This window comes from Ochlerotatus camptorhynchus, unplaced genomic scaffold, assembly GCF_037179485.1.
Source record: "Ochlerotatus camptorhynchus isolate MF236.1 unplaced genomic scaffold, CSIRO-AGI_Acam_v1.1 ptg000306l, whole genome shotgun sequence".
Taxonomy (NCBI): Eukaryota; Metazoa; Arthropoda; class Insecta; order Diptera; family Culicidae; genus Ochlerotatus; species Ochlerotatus camptorhynchus.
Genome location: NW_027040794.1, coordinates 1 through 14,603, shown reverse-complemented (window position 1 = coordinate 14,603; position 14,603 = coordinate 1).

Below are 14,603 nucleotides of genomic sequence, written 5' to 3'. Positions count from 1 at the left end.
CAAATCTTGAATGTCTGGTACTATTTTCAATTTTTTTTTTGTTTTCCCGAAAAATATGTATAACTGTGGTCAAATTGACCATTACTAAAGGAACTTTACTAGTTTCCGAAATCAACTTTAGAATTTCTTGTAATCGAATGCTAACAAATTTTCACTTTTCTCTCAATTTGATACTACATTATTTTAAACTCAGAGCCCTAGGACCACTTCCGAAAATGGCCACTGTTCCGGTTAGTCTTAATCTGTTTTTTTTTTTTTTTTTTTTTTTTGTTGACAAACTGTGGCAAAATTAGCTTAGTGCGTGGCATCCTTCCTCTATGCTAAAGATTGCTTGCAGTAATAAAAACATACATTTCCAAATGAATCTGAATATCCAAAAATGTGCTTTCTGGTCGTTGGCATATTTCCTCTTTCCTCAAGATTGTATGCAATTTAGGAAAAAAAAATCGTGGATCTTTAGGTCTACTTTCATTAATTGACCATCTTCTCGGCGATTCCGAATATCCAGAGGATCATTTTCTGGCCTCTATGCTATTGATTGTATGCAATTTAGAAAAAAATCGCAAAAAATATTTCCGGTGATTCCGAATATCCAGTAGACCGTTTTCTGGCCATCCGATAGCAAAATCGATATGGTGATTGCATATTTCCTTTATTCTCATGATTGTAGACAATTTTGAAAAAAAAAAATGTGGATCTCTAGGTTAACTTTCACCAATTAACCATTTTTTCGGTGTTTCCGGATATCTGAAGTCCGTTTCCTGACCACCCGGTAGTAGAATCGACATGGTGATGGCATATTTCCTGTATGCTCATGATTGTATGCAATTTAGAGAAAATCGCTAGGACTACTATAGCCTATAGCCATGTCAACATGCATCGACATGCATTTTACAGCCTTGGGCTTATGTCAGTTAACTACATTCTTAGCCATAGGCTAGTTCATCTCGGTTAAGAGAAGGAATACCCCGAAAGGGGTCCCTCAACAGAATTTTCCATTCGATTAGAGCAGTGCAGAGTGCGACACACACTTGGAAAATCAGACTTGGTCAGTTACAAAAATCGCGAAGTCGTTGAAATTGGCTCAATCAACCGGGTTCAGTATTCTCAAACGTTTCCGTAAGCAATCGGCAGGATCGTAGCAAATGTCGTAGTAGATCTAAGGATCGGAAGCTGCATTTGAAGGTGTTGAAAACGGTTAGGGCAAACCAAGGGCTGTCGGACTATGATATCGCCAAGAAATTCAATGCCTGTCAAAGCACCGTCAGTAGGATTCGTCAGCGAGAAGTATTTCGATCTTTTCGAGCAAGTAAGCAACCAAACAGGACACTGAAGCAGAATCTAGTGGCCAAAAGACGTGCCCGAAAGTTGTACAATGAGGTTCGTACAAAATGCGAAAGATACATCATCATAGAAGAGTTCTGTGAAGCCACTGGTCGAGGTGTCCCTAGCAAGTTCAAATTCGTTTTTGCCGATAAATTTGCAAGAAAGCTCAGGTTCTTGTGACAAACAAGACTATGGATTACAAAATGTATAAGCAGGATTCCACTACAGCGAAGAACTTCTACAGTGGTATCGAGACAACGGGGTAGATTTCTTCGAAAAGTACATCAATCCACCAACCTGCCCTCAATTCCCCCCAATTGAGGAAAATGGGCAATTTTCAAACAGAATCGGAATAATTGTTTTCGCTATTTCCTGGTTTTGATATAAATTTTTCCAAAGTTCAAAATGGCACACTTTGAAGTTGTGAACAGGCGATTTTTGTGCAATGAGTCTAAAATTAGTTTTTCAAAATGAAGCAGACCCCGTAAAATCGTACCACATCCTATTGTTATAACATGATACATCTTGCGGTCAGAATTTTAGAGGGACCTCGGAAAATCGCATGGATGGCAATAATTGGTTCTTGAGTCATTCCAGCTTAAAGAATAGTGGGGATATTGCCTTATGTATGATAAACACCTTAGTCTGCTGGCCGCATCTACAAATTCTAAGTCAAATCATACCGGCAAAAACAAACTAACATTTGCCAAAACCACACGGCACGGTCGAGGGAATCTTTCGGTTTGGAAATTTACTTGACTTCCCTGGGCATAGAGTATCATTGTGCTTGCCACACAATATACAAATTCATGCATTGGTATTGGCATCGAAAGCTCTCAAATGATAACTGGGGAAGTGCATTTAGAACTAAGTTGAGAGCACGCGATAAGCTAATATGCACTAAGCAATAAGCTTGAAATGCGAAGAAAAAGAAAGAATTTGCCAAAAACATGTCCCCGGGCCATGGCAAAGTAAATGGTGTGTCCCGGTAGTGGTCTAATGTTTTCGAGCATGCTTTCGAGCATGCTGTTCATCTAATGTCCTGCTAACGCAATTTACTTCAATCAAAGCATAAATAAATTGCTAATATTGTTAAATACGATAGGTCAACTGTGATGCTAACGAGAAGTACACTTTGCTTCAGAAGTCAGAAATACCCCCTGACTATTCGGCTTAAGTGGATGGTACCGTTTGAAAGCAAATCAGCACCATAATCACATCCGTGATTCAACCACCTCCGCAGAATTCCACTCGGAAACAACCAATTAGCAGATCATTTCAAAATCATCAATTCCTCTGACGACTGGGTAGGCAAATCCCCTCATCTGTTGCCATCTGAGTCATAAAAGTCATGCGTGCTCTTAGTCACTTAACGATGCGAGACTCATCTTTTTTGATGGTTCAAGTTGTGAGTGTCTCTACTCGCTAAGCGAATGATAGTTAACATTTGCATATCAGAATCATCCATATATTTACACCTGTTCTAAATTGGAACCTCGACCTAGACGATCTTCGGCAAGTTGACGGCATTTCGAAGCTAATTGATTGCTCCTCCTCCGCCTCCTACAGCATGGAACTGTTAGCGGTGTGACGGTCGACAGCGAAAAGAAATGTTGTCACGATTTAAATAGCCATAAAACCAAAACGGTCACCCCGTGAAACCGGTTCTGTTCTCGTACGGCTGAACGGGCTGAACTAATAAAACCATGATTCAATTTGTGTTTTGACGAGAGTTCATTGCATCCCGTTTGTGGTAGAAGAAAAAATGTATAGTAGGGTAGGATGGTGCAAAACGCACCCTTTAAGCAAAATCGTCAATGGCTGGCGAATGGAAGCTAAAATCAAGAAGAAAGTAATGGCGTTTGGTTCATTACCATGTTTTCTACAAAGATCGAGTGATTTAGAACTACAAAAGGATGATTTTCCATGATTTTCAAGGTATTTTTTAAATTGCTTCCAAAATGATAGCGGGGCAAAACGCCTGATTCATGATGCAATATGCACCACAACATTGGGACAAGACGCACGACAACAATGGCCAAAACGCACCACAGCATTGGGGTAAAATGCACCCCATGGTAAACAAACCATAACCCCTGCAAGTAGATAATGCAAAGGGATGCGGTATTTCAAATGATTATTTCTTTATGTTACATCAGAAATAAGGTCTCAAAATCTCAATAGAATGTTAAACTGTGATTCATCAAGCAAAATATCTAGAAAATATACGAAACGTAAAGCTTAATTTACAGTCGATGATTTTAACAACTGTGTCCTGTTTTGCACAAAATGCAATTTTTTTAAGGAATCAGTAGGTCAATACATGATTGTATGATCAAGAATTATTTGTTAAACCTTCATTTGAAAACAATCACAAACCGTTACCCGGAAAATGCATCTGAGGAAAAGTTATCGCTGTTTTTTTCTATAAGTGGGCATTTTACCCCAGGGGTGCATTATGGGCTGTTCTCCCTTAAACACAATACCCTATGCAAGCACAGCCAAAACGATTTCCATCAAAGGTGCAGAAGCAGCCTATTCACGCTAAGTGCGAAGGGTTCCCCGCTTCTTAAGTGCGCCACCCGCGAGCCGAGCCGGGTAACATTGAATAATGGCCACAAGTACTATTTTCGGAGCCCTTGTTTGGCACTCAACTTTGCGGCGGTTTAATAGTGGTTTCGGATGTTTATTTTTAATTTTACACTCTATTCCGCGCGAACCAAGCGGAAGGCTGATTGACGTGATTCGATCAGTGATCGACAGGTTTCTGCGATGGATGATTAAATATAGAATGAGTGGGGAATTCGATTGTTTTCCTCTCGTCGAGAAGATGCTGTTCTCCCTTTAAAAGAGGGGTCAAGGGTGGTGTTTGTCCGGTTTGAGCAGTTCGGTGACGGCATTGGCTGATGTGCCACTTTTGGATGGGTTGGTGTTTTGCTTCTGACTTAGTAACTTTAATGATACTTTGTTGTGAAATGCGATGGGTTGTTTTTTTTTCTCCTTGATTTGTTTTCCGTCGATCTTGTTTTCCGTACTGAGTACCAATGCTACTGACGCCAGGGAGGCAGCTCCCACACCTGGACCCTACCTAACGACCCATCAACTCATGGACCGGGGACCAACGGGTTTACTTATCTTCCGAAGGAAGACGTTTTCAGAGATTTTATGCCTCAAAAATCCCGACGGCACCGAGTGGGATTGAATTTGCCTGGAACTGCTCAGCAGTGATCGTTTTTTGACTACAGGAAAGACGTGACGTCAACGGAGCTGTTGAAATTGTTGATGTCCTTGACTGCTCCACCGCTTCGTCGAAGTCGCTGCTTTGAAATTGCCCAGTATTTTTCGATTGTGCGAAATTCCGGGCATTTCATGAAACTTGCAGGAGCATCAAAAAGTTCCAAAAACTTCAGGAAAATTCAGGGATCTTCGGGGAAGTTGAGAAATCTTTATAGCAGTTTTGAAAAATTAAGGGAAATTCAGAAGACTTTAGGGAAGTTACAGTAACATCAAGGAGGTTCCAAAAACTTCAATGATGTTTCTAATGCCTGTATAACATTAATCGCGAAGAAATTTACATCACTTTATCCAAAAACCAAATAAAAACTCGACTAAGAAGAAATTGAAATAATGCATAGCATGTAAGTAAAACATTGTAGACATTGTATGTAATCTACTTTGCTTGACGAAATAAATAAATAAGACTTCAGGGAAGTTCTACGAATTTCAGGACGAATTTGAAAAAGCTTAATGATCTAAGATTCGAAAACTTCAGGGATTTTACATGAACTTCAGAAACAAATGGTAGAGATTTTACATGAACTTCAGAAACAAACGGTAGTTCCATCAATTTCAGGAATTGTAGGATTTTTACAGAAGTTCCGAAAACTTCAGGGAAGATTAGGAATCTTTAGGGAAGTTATGTTAACTTTGATGATCATCAAGAAAAAAAAAACTATAAATTCAGATCAGTTCCGAGAACTTCAGAAAAATTGCGAAACTATCACGAAAGTTCTAAGACTGGACTTCAGTGAAGTCCAGATCTAGTGTAATAAATGGGTAAACAGGTAAATGGGTAATTATTTTAATCTGGATCAAAAGGTGTTGATTGGTTGATTTTTAGGGTTGAGATTGTAATTTTGACATTTCAAGCTAATTGCGTATGGCATATTACACTGAAACCTTAATTAACGAACCAAGCCGGAAGTTCGAAAATCGAATTAGTGCGTAAAATAAACCTCGTTATTTGGGACTTAAATCGTAAAAAGAAAACTCGTTATTTGAGAATCAAAAATGGAATTAGTGCGTAAAAAAACCTCATTGTTTGGGATTTACTTCGTAAAAAGAGGTTTTTGAATATATTGTCAAATACCCCACAATATTGGTATTTTTGGAATCGAAGTGACATGTGGGAACCGGAAGTCTATATGTGACGCCATTTTGAAATGCAAGATGGCGACTTCCTGTTACAGAACAACTTGGAAATACTGTCAAATACCCCACTATATGGGTATTTTTGGAATCTGAATGAAGTGTATTGACTGGAAATCGATGTCTGACGCCATTATGAAATCCAACTGGGAAATACTGTCAAATACACCACAACATGGGTATTTTTAGAATCGGGGTGACGTATAAGGACTGAAAATCCATGTCTGACGCCATTTTGAAATTCAAGATGGCGACTTCCAGTAACATAAAACAGAAAAATACTGTTAAATAACGCACAATAAAGGCATCTGTGGAATCGGGGTGAAGTGTTAGAATGAATTTTTTTGCGATTTTTCGGAAACTGGGTAATACTTAGAAATACCGCTCAACATAGGTATTCTTGAAATTTAAGTGACGTGAAGTGACATCAAATATGGATTTCGGGTTCCTACAAATCACTCCAATTTAAAAAAAAATATCCATATAGTGTGCTATTTGACAGTATTTTCCAGTTTTTCAGCAACCGAAAGCTGTCATCTTGGATTTCAAAATGGCGTCAGATATCGATTTCTGGTCCCTACACGTCACCCCGATTTCAAAACTATCCATGTTGTGGAGTATTTGACAGTATTTTTCAGTTTTTCTGTAACCGAAAGGCTACCATCTTGGATTTCAAAATAGCGTCAGACATGGATTTCCGGTTCCTACATGTCACTCCACTTTAAAAAAATACCCTTATTGTGGGGTATTTGACAGAATCCCGAGTTTTTTTTTGTAACCGGAAGCCAAGGATTTAAAAATGGCGTCAGACATCGATTTCCGGTCCCTACACGTCAGAATTTCAATGTTTTTCTGTAACCGGAAGCCGTGTATTTAAAATTGGCATCAACCATCGATTTCCGTTTCCTACACGTTACTTTAAAATTGTGGGGTATTTCACAGTATTTCCCATTTTCCAAAAATTGTAAAAAAAAAGAAACGTAAATTGAAAACTGCGTTTAAAAAAAAAAAGACTTCGTAAACGGAGGTTTCAGTGTACCTCACTGCGTGCTCTCAACTTAGTGTTCGATGCCTGTGTCATGTCTGCAGTGGTATAATTGTGTGGAAACTACAATCATCATCTACGCCCAGGGAAGTCGAGAAATTTTCCAACACTAAAAATTCCTATACCGCACCGGAAATCTAACCCAGCCACCTCCAGCATGGCCTTGCTTTGTAGCTGCGCCTTTACCGACTGAGCTAAGGGAGACCCGCAGCACTTGTATCGCTCGGTATCGACGGTTATCGATAATTTATTTACTCGATCAACTAATTGTTCGTAGCACTTTTGTACCTTGCCTACAACTCAATCGCATTTCCAGAACAACATGTGAAAAGGGCATACAAGCTTTTTGTAAACAAACCTTTGTAGGCCCTTTTCTCACCAACCGAGGGTCAACCACGCAAACCAGCAATATCATCGGGAAGGGGAAAGTGTCCCCTACCCGGTGATGTTAAAGGTTTGCGTTGGTGTCATATGGGTGGCGAGAAAAGGGCATAAGAAGGTGTGTTTACAAAAAGCTTGTAAGCCCTTTTCACATGTTGTTCTGGATTTGTCGTTTCCCTTGGAAGCAAACAATGTGATAATGTGTGCCATCAAAATTAAGAATACCGTTTAGTTTTCTTTCGGGAGTTGAAGTGCAAAACCCACCATGAGCTTAATTGAAAATTTGTGAAAGAACTAAACGTGGAGCCCGTTCAAATCAATGCATTGACGTTTAACTGGGAAGATTTAATTTTCCATTCTGTGCATGGAAAGACATATACGACGCATATCACATGCGGAGGATTATGTTCAATATATGCGAGTGTATGGTCTTCCACCGGAAGTTCCTAACTGCGATCTAGCGTTGGTGTTAGAGATGTACATCGACATGTAGACTGGTGTACGTGGTGTTTATATGGATGTGAAAAGGAAATTCCAAACGCGCTACATTTCCTCAATCGGAAGGGGCATATATTTTATCAAGGAAACTTGCTTTTTGTGTAAGCTGAGGGGGCACCGAATGAAATACTGCCCCATGCAGACGGCTCTGAAGCTGTTTGAGAGGCAAGAACAGGACGAAGAACAAACCCAGAGTGGAGAGAACCATGCATATTGGTTCGGTAGCTGTTTTGATTGTAGTTTGAATACAGGTGTAGTAACCGGAGGTGCCAAAGTAGAAGCAATTAAGGTGCTCGAAGAAGAAGTGATGGTAATCCTGGAGGCCGGCGAAAACAGCAAAAGAGAAGAAACGAGTGGAAGCCTAATGACGAATCGACTGATTTCGGTCTCCTTCGATTGACATTAAACTTCGTATAATTGTTTTTTTTTTTTTTATGGGCATTTATTCACATTTTTGCAAAAAAAAAATCGACGATTTTGAAATATTTTCAAAATGGCATCTTTCAAACTTTAAAAAAAAAATGTAGCACGGAAAATAATGTAGAGGAAAATAATGTTTTTCTATGAAAAATATACATAAAAATGTGTACAGGTAAAATTAAAAAAAAAAAAATGTGTAAACTTACATAGGGGAAATGGATGTTATATTGGCCTAAATGCCTCTGATTTGGGCCCATACATGAATTCAGCAATCAACTAAGGCCAACATTAGAGCCATTTCCTCTACTTGGGTTTTTTGCAACTTTTTTTTTTTAATTTTTATCTTAAATAAATAAAACTAAACCATTTTTGATTATTTTCCCCAGATATTATTTTTCTCTACAACCTTGTCTCAGATGTCATTTGGATCTAATATTCCGTTTCCGTGCTACAATTTCTTGAAAAATTTCAAGGACTCAATTTCAATTGTTTTACAAGATCCAAAATCGCGGAGTTTTAGCAAAAAGGTGAATCATTGCCCATAGCAAACAATTTCACAAAGTTTCATAAAAAAGGAGAGGGCTGATTAAAAAAAAATCCGCTGTTTGCCTGGAACTGCTCAGCAGTGACCGTTTTTCGACTACCGGAAAGACGTAACGTTAAAGGAGCTGTTGAAACTGCAACAATGCATGGGAGAAACGAAAACTAAAGAAAGAACATTATTGCGGACGCGGGACTGAACTCAAACACAGACCCTCAATTTTTTTATCCTTAAATAAAATGTCTGTATTAATATGCTAGAGTATTAGATACATTTGAGCAAAAACATTAGGTAGTGATGGAACGTCGCTAGAACTATTCCACAGCCACAGACAGTATACAGTCAGGAATCCTTATTGCCGGGGTAACGGGGGCGTGAATAAGGAAACGCGAATAAGGATACCCACAGCTTATGGGATTTTCACTAATGGGGGCTGTAGTGGATTATCTCATTTGTTTCAATACATAAAGCTATACTGTCTTGGACAAAGTTGCTGTACTGGGTTAGACCAACAAGCCTGTGCCATTGGATTCAGGTTAAATTGGGAACTACGCCGCTAGAGGCGCTTAACTTTTATGTTACTTATGACGGGCGCTATAATATATGGGTCATATTTCCAACATAGAATATTTCGTGATCCTGACCATATAGAAAGTTACTGTCTTCAGCAAAGTTGTTCAGGTGACCAAGTCCTTTTGGATGATGGCCATATTAGTTCAGAACTCTCTCACTACGCAGCGCTAGTGTGCATGTGCAATTCTTATATAAACTGTATCTCGAGAGCCTGGCCATATAGAAAGTTGCTGTTTTCAGCAAAGTTGTGCAGATGATCAAGTCCTTTTGGATGGTGGCCATATTAGTTCAGAACTCTCTCACTACGCAGCGCTAGTGTGCATGTGCAATTCTTATATAAACTGTATCTCGAGAGCCTGGCCATACAGAAAGTTGCTGTTTTCAGCAAAGTTGTGCAGGTGAGCAAGTCCTTTCGGATAATGTTCATATTAGTTCAGAACACGCTCACTACGCGGCGCTAGTGTGCAAGTAAATTTCCTGTATAAGCTGTATCTCGAGAACCTGGCCATATAGAAGGTTACTGTCTTGAGAAAAGTTGTTCAGGTCACTAAGTCCTTTCGGATGACGGTCATATTATTTCAGAACCCTCACACTACGTGGCGCTAGTGTGCAAGTAAATTTCCTGTATAAGCTGTATCTCGAGAACCTGGCCATATAGAAGGCTACTGTCTTGAGAAAAGTTGTTCAGGTCACTAAGTCCTTTCGGATGACGGTCATATTATTTCAGAACCCTCACACTACGTGGCGCTAGTGTGCACATGAACTTCCTTAATATGTTATGACTCCAAAACTTATCCATATAAGATGTTGCTGTGCAATGTGAGAACAGGAACCGGAAATCGATGTCAGATGCCATTTTGGAATCCAAGATGGCGGCCATCGGGTCAAGAAAAACTGTCAAATACCCTATAATACGGGTATTTCCAGAGAGGGAACGACGTGTAGAGGCCAGAAATCGATGCCAGCCGCCATTTTGGAATCCAAGATGGCGACGATTGGGTCAAGAAAAACTGTCAAATACCCAACAATATGGATATTTCCGGATAGGGAACGACGTGTAGAGGCCGAAAATCGATGCCAGATGCCATTTTGAAATCCAAGATGTCAAATACCCTACAATATGGGTATTTCCGGACGTGTAGAGGCCGGAAACCAATACCAGGCGCCATTTTAAAAACCAATATGGCGGCCATCGGTTTTAAGAAAAACTGTCAAATATCCTACAATGTGGGAATTTCCGAAAAGGGACGACGTGTAAAGGTCAGATATACATTCCAGACGCTATTTTGGAATCCAATATGGCGGCAACATGTTTTCCATAAATAAGGCTTATCAAGCATATTGCGTATAATTTATTGTGAATAACGTATCATTGAGCAAGATCGCAACATAACGTGGAAAATTCCGCAAAACAATAAAATGCTTTGATTTGTTTTGTTTTTTCTATCGTAAGCTACAGATTTATTCCACATTTTATTTTCTCTTTCGATAACAAAGAACCAACCAGCGCTGTCATGTTTTATGCATTCTAGTCACTCTCGTTCTTCCACACCGTGAGATGGGTCTCGACTTCCCTTAGCAAATCTTGCATTTTTGCACTCCGTTCAACATTGCTGTCCAATGTGCAGAAACTTTCGACCTCGGATAGTTGATTTAGTTTTAACTCGATTTCTGCCGCACCAGGTGGTGGATGAAAATATCAACCATATTCACTGTAGAGGGGTCCAGGAATAAATCTGTAGCTTACGATAGAAAAAAAAAAACAAAACAATTAAAAGCGTTTTATTGTTTTGAGGAATTTTCCACGTTATGTTGCGATCTTGCTCAGTGATACGCTATACACAATAAATTATACGCAATATTCTTGGCAAGCCTCATATATGGAAAACACGTTTTTTTAACTAGTTCGTTTATTTGGAAGGCTCAATCCCGTTAGCTTTACGGAGCCGATAGTTCATTGTTCTTTGTTTGTAACAACATTCACTTAATTTTATGTCTAGTAGGAGTTGGGCCGAATACTCGCGGCTTACTCGAGGTAAGAGAGGTACATTGTCGAAGGATAGGATCAGGGGAGGAGCTTGGGGGTAAGGTTTCGTTGGCTCATCAGAGCGTTGTCACCAGTATGAACGGTAGTGCGGTTCTAGTTTCGTCTGGAGTTCGATCGGCTATGGTGACCATGGAAAACATGTTGCCGCCATATTGGATTCCAAAATAGCGTCTGGAATCTATATCTGACCTCTACACGTCGTCCATTTTCGGAAATTCCCACATTGTAGTGTATTTGACAGTTTTTCTTAAACTGATGGCCGCCATCTTGGATTTCAAAATGGCATCTGGCATCGATTTCCGGCCTCTACACGTCGTTTCCTTTCCGGAAATACTCATATTGTAGAGTATTTGACAGTTTTTCTTGACCCGATGGCCACCATCTTGGATCCCAAAATGTCGTCTGGCATCTATTTCCGGCCTCTACACGTCGTCTCCTTCCAAAAATATCCATATTGTAGGGTATTTGACAGTTTTTCTTGGACCTATGGTCGCCATCTTGGATTACAAAATGGCATCTGACATCGATTTCCGGTCTCTACACGTCATATCCTATCCGAAAATACCCATGTTGTTGGGTATTTGACAGTTTTTCTTGACCCGATGGTCGCCATCTTGGATTCCAAAATGGCGTCTGGCATCGATTCCTGGCCTCTACACGTCGTTCCCTCTCTGGAAATACCCGTATTATAGGGTATTTGACAGTTTTTCTTGACCCGATGGCCGCCATCTTGGATTCCAAAATGACGTCTGGCAACAATTTCCGGCCTCTACACGTCATCCCCATTCCAAAAATATCCATATTGTACGGTATTTGACAGTTTTTCTTGAACCGATGGCCGCCATCTTGGATTCCAGAATGGCATCTGACATCGATTTCCGGTTCCTGTTCTCACATTGCACAGCAACATCTTATATGGATAAGTTTTGGAGTCATAACATATTAAGGAAGTTCATGTGCACACTAGCGCCACGTAGTGTGAGGGTTCTGAAATAATATGACCGTCATCCGAAAGGACTTAGTGACCTGAACAACTTTTCTCAAGACAGTAACCTTCTATATGGCCAGGTTCTCGAGATACAGCTTATACAGGAAATTTACTTGCACACTAGCGCCGCGTAGTGAGCGTGTTCTGAACTAATATGAACATCATCCGAAAGGACTTGCTCACCACTTTGCTGAAAACAGCAACTTTCTATATGGCCAGGCTCTCGAGATACAGTTTATATAAGAATTGCACATGCACACTAGCGCTGCGTAGTGAGAGAGTTCTGAACTAATATGGCCCATCATCCAAAAGGACTTGGTCACCTGAACAACTTTGCTGAAGACAGTAACTTTCTATATGGTCAGGATCACGAAATATTCTATGTTGGAAATATGATCCATATATTATAGCGCCCTTCATAAGTAACATAAAAGTTAAGCGCCTCTAGCGGCGTAGTTCCCAATTAACCTGAATCCAATGGCACAGGCTTGTTGATCTAACCCAGTACAGCAACTTTGTCCAAGACAGTATAGCTTTATGTATTGAAACAAATGAGATAATCCACTACAGCCCCCATTAGTGAAAATCCCATAAGCTGTGGGTATCCTTATTCGCGGATAGCCCGGCAATAAGGATCCGGCAATAAGAGATACCGGCAATAAGGAATCCGGCAATAAGGATTCCTGACTGTATGAGCAAGCCAAACGCGCACTCTTTTGACTGTAGATTTGAAGAAATACTTCAAGTCTCCTCATCCATTAACGTATGAGCTAGGTAAAGGAGTGTGCGTTTGACAAGTACTGTCGCATTAATGGCCCTTCGCTCATTTTCAACTTCCGTTCTATTTTCATACTGCCGTACTCTAGCGGAACTATCAACCTACCCTCTTCAGACCTTTCTCTAGCTAATGAATTATCACACTAAAGCTTCATATTAGATAACATTTCTAACCAACTCTGAAAATCGTAAACTTCACAAAAGTATTAAAAACATTTTGAACTAAACATATTTAAAAAATATATCCAGAGTAGTTCAGTGAAGCTAAGAGATCTGAAAGGTATTTCAATGAACTTTAGTTAAAATTTGAGAACATCAGGAAAGCTGCGAGAGACTAAAAGTAAATTGGTACGCACAAAAAGACCTGTCATTCGTAATTCAAAAAGTTTTAAAAGTCCGTTAATGGTTGCCTTACAGTACTTTAATAAAACTTCAAATTTACATCATTAGATGGTTACATTCCTCCAGTTCAAACGAAGTCTCGAACCTTCTTCTTTATGGAGCCCATCAGTGCCCGCACAGTGTAAACGAACACGGAATCAGCGCATTTCTTCCATTTTGCCCGCATTTGCTGGATGTCCATAACTGCCCCGCCGCTTCATCGAAGTAGCTGTTTGAAATTGCCCAGTAATTTTCTTTTGGTCGAAATTCCGGGCATTTGGAGGATTCATTAGCTAGGGGACAAAATCGATCTTGTTGGCAGAATACCACTCCAGAACTGCCTTGGAGTAGTGGTAGCTGGCCAAATCGGGCCAAAAGATGACTTTGCTCCTATGCTTGCGGATGAACAGCAATACACGTTTTTTCAGGCATTCCTTTGATGTAAACTTGGGATGTCATCGTCGAGGACGTGAAGAATGGTTCCATTTTCAGGCCACAACTGCAAATCGCTTACCAAATCATGGCCTTCTCGCGAACTTGTCGGCAGACATGAACTTGAATCTTCCCGGCACATCCCCGCGTCCAGTCGCGTTAATAATACTTTAGACCGGAAGCTGCTTAAAATCATCGAGTTTGACGTATGTTCTGTCATCGACCAAAGTGCAGCCCTTGTGTATCGTCAAATCACGGTCGTACGGCCACGCAATCCTGCTTCATGTGTCAGTTCGGATGTTTACTAGCTTTGTACGACTTGTATCCCTGGCACGGATGTTCCGCACCGTTTGAAAGTTGGCGTTGTACCTTCTGGTCACATCTCGGATCGAAAGACCGGGGTTGGGTATTAACGCACCTCAACACCTTGCTGCGCAGCCGACGATCCTTGGTTCCAGTTTTTTCGTAGGTCCTCTGATTCCTTTTCACACTCAGGGTTTCCTTGAAGGTTGTGAGTACTCGATAACTTTTGTGTAATATAACACGTGTTTTTGTGTAAGAAACGTAAACAAACCACTGTCAAAGATGTTCGATTCCAACACTAGAGGCGCGCGAGGGCGTACCAATTTACTTTTAGGTCAGCCTTTACTCGTGTGTAATTTCAGTCTCAATCAAGTGGCAGCAACTTATTGTGATAGACGTGTGCTGCTTGGATTATTTATGGTAGTTCCATTGTCTTCGGAGCAGTATCGAGAACTTTAAGACA